General features: G+C 53.4%; 1 protein-coding gene and 1 long non-coding RNA gene across 3 annotated transcripts in view; both read right to left on the reverse strand.

Annotated features, from left to right (window-relative positions):
- The window catches only part of LOC109387706 (uncharacterized), a 49,571-nt gene extending 46,891 nt beyond the window's left edge, over positions 1 to 2,680 (reverse strand). Inside the window, exon 1 of the long non-coding RNA XR_002125074.1 lies at positions 2,575 to 2,680. This is a non-coding gene — a long non-coding RNA (uncharacterized LOC109387706). The remainder of the gene's footprint in view (positions 1 to 2,574) is intronic.
- Positions 1 to 2,813, reverse strand: part of GNG4 (G protein subunit gamma 4) — a 46,976-nt gene that overhangs the window by 22,086 nt on the left and 22,077 nt on the right. For both annotated transcript variants that reach the window (XM_019651790.1, XM_019651791.1), the window contains exon 3: positions 584 to 694. The gene's annotated coding sequence lies outside the window, so the exon portion shown is untranslated. The remainder of the gene's footprint in view (positions 1 to 583; positions 695 to 2,813) is intronic.

Consider the following 2,813-nt stretch of genomic DNA (forward strand, 5'->3'; position numbering starts at 1 on the left):
TTGTGCTTTTTCAGCCATCCTCCTTGACTTCTCTCCACGAGCTGTTGATAAGCATCAGCTGGCAGAGTGCCATCTGTCTCCCTGAGAGACCTGCTGTTGCCAGTGAGCACGTACCCCCGGCCTGAAGGGACCACCCAGCTTAGACTGCAGGGTGAGGGATGTGGGGGTGTTGGTTGGCCTCCCCTTTGTCACAGTAGCAGCTAAACAAAGGAGCTTGCCTGAGTGACAGCTCTTTTCCAAGGAGAGGCACACAGCTTGGTTTCCCAGACAAGGTCCCGCACATGGAGATGGCTTGGATCCCGTCCCTGCTCCCCAAAGAGGGGGCACTGGTACTCACTCAGGCATAATGGGAGGTGGGGGGTAATTTATGAAATAGGCTTCATAAAGGCCCCACATCTGCCATGGAAGGTGGGAGGGGGGCAGGATGATGACAACTGCTAGAAGGAAGTGATGGTGTGAGGACCTGGCCACACAGGAAGCGTCCTGACAAGCCAGCATCACCCCAGGCCCACACATCACTGCTGACAAACATACCTGCTCTCCAGAGAGAACCGCTCTAGGACAGGATTTGTCACTTCCTTACCTGCTGAGAGGCGGCACGATGACAGGCCTGCGCAGGGTACAGGCTGGCGACAGCAGCAGCTGACAGACGTCAGATGAGTCGCTGGTTCGGAGCTCCTGCTTTGAGGCTCACCTGGAATCATAACCAGAGATGAGTGGGCAGACGCAGCAGCAGCCAGGTGTCCCCCAGATGGCCCCGCTCCCACTGTGCCCGCTCCATGCTCAGCAACTGTCTCCGGAAACCTGTGGAGTCTTGTATCAAAGCACGGGGAGGTGCGCTAAAGGCAGAAAGGGGAGAGCCTGACCTGACACAGAGCAGAATGGGGACATCTCGAGGCCAAAGGACAGCCGGGGCCTCCCCAGACAGGCCTCCCTGACCTGCACTCCTCCTCCTATTCACGCTCCCAATTTTTTTTTTAAATAGATGATTTTGTTCTGAAGTATCAGGATTTTACTTTATATCATGTGTGTGTGTGTGTGTGTGTGTGTGTGTGTCTATGTGTGTGAGATATGGAGAGATGTGTGTGGTGTATGTGTAGGTGTAGGTGTGTGTAAATTTACTTCCCATTTCATTTGTTTCCTATGAGGTTTTCAGGAGTAAGACAGGTCCAATATGGTTTGTTGTCTTTGGCTCCATCACTGTTACCTCTCACCTTTAGCAACCTGTTATTTATCTTGGTCAAGAGTGCAATCTACAAACAGGCTCCTGAATACCACGAGAAGAGGACTGCTGGTGGTTTGCAGCTCTTGGGAAATCCATAAGATGCTGCAGACTTTCTTGAACCTGGGAACAGCTGACCTCAAGGCAGTTCCCAGGAGGGACCAGAGCTGAGGGTGATACAGGCGGCCCGAGTTTACTGTTCGGTGCCTAGAACTTTCCATCGCCATGCTTTTGCTTCCACTATTTCATTTNTAAGCCACCACGCGCTCACGCGTAAGTCCCTCTTTCCCTTTTTGGCATCACTCGGTTTCTTGCTCCCTCCTCTCGCTGAGAGCACAAGGACTGGTGTCTGATTGGTAGTTGGTTCGGTGCGTGCAGGATGCAGAGGCTCTAGTAACATGGGTCCACTAGTACAATATGCTTCCACGCTAGCCCTTGGCTGACTCCTCCTCGGTCATATCACCCTCCGCGCACGTTTTCTGCTTCCTGGCATAGTGTGCACCCAGGGGAAGAAGGTGACCATCCTACGGCCACAGGAGCTGGGGCTCTCTGGCTGTCAGTCAAGCATGAGGCGGGGTCTCAGTGACAGGAGCCTGGAGGGACTGCTCGCTCTGCCAACGGAAGGCCTACTTGGATTCTGTCGTTTCTGAATCCCAGGTGCCTGGGCGAGCCCCTAGGTTTTGTGTCCCCACAGATCATAGGCACAGTGGACTCGGGTTTCCTGGTGTCAGCTTCCTGACAGGGCTCCAACCCTATTACAGACAATGAACCTAAACAGCTTATCAGAGCCTCCTGCTCGCCTAAGTGGCATCTGGAGAAAAAGGGGCTTCAACTCACTTCAGGTCTCCCAGCACAAAGGGATCTATGCCCATCAGAGAGATGACATGGTGGGAGGTGGCTGACACCTTCCTTCACTTTTCCAAAAGAAACATTTGATAAGCACAGAGCATGGCTCAATGCTTCCCTCCCAACAGTGCCCGTCACGATATCCGATGTTGTCTAACCTTCCAGTCACTGGATCAGGCAGGAAAACTATGTTTGACCTCAATGTTAAACTCTCTTTTTTTGCTCACTGGCATGACAACAGAGCAAAATAGAGCTGTGATGACCACGAGTCTATTTCTGGAGGCTCCTTACAGAATTCATGCACACTGTGGATTCTGCATTATTTGGGTCCTTGGGCACACTCAGGACGCTGAAGCAAACACTCGTTTGCAAATGTTACAGATGCCAAAGTTGGCTGGATGCTCTATTGGGTGAGGCAGTAACTCCCTCAAGGCTGCCTTGAAAATGGGAGGACTGCTCTGAGCGGGGCTTTGGGGCAGAGGGTCAGGCCACCTGGTGGTGCTTACCTTCACCCGGTCCATGCAGGCTTCCATCTTCAGTTGCTCCACAGCCTTCCTGGCCTGGGAGATGCTGGTGGTGCTGCTACTGGACATGCCTTCCTTCATCCTGCGGCCCCTGAAATGACCAAGGCCAAAGAGTTGCAGGTGCTGCTCTTCTGAAGGTGAGGCACAGCCCTCCTGGGCTCTCCCCATCCCACCACCTTCTCTGTCCAGCCAGAGGGAACGGGCTGTGAGCACACCCTCCC

This window comes from Hipposideros armiger, unplaced genomic scaffold (genome assembly GCF_001890085.2).
Source record: "Hipposideros armiger isolate ML-2016 unplaced genomic scaffold, ASM189008v1 scaffold_167, whole genome shotgun sequence".
Taxonomy (NCBI): Eukaryota; Metazoa; Chordata; class Mammalia; order Chiroptera; family Hipposideridae; genus Hipposideros; species Hipposideros armiger.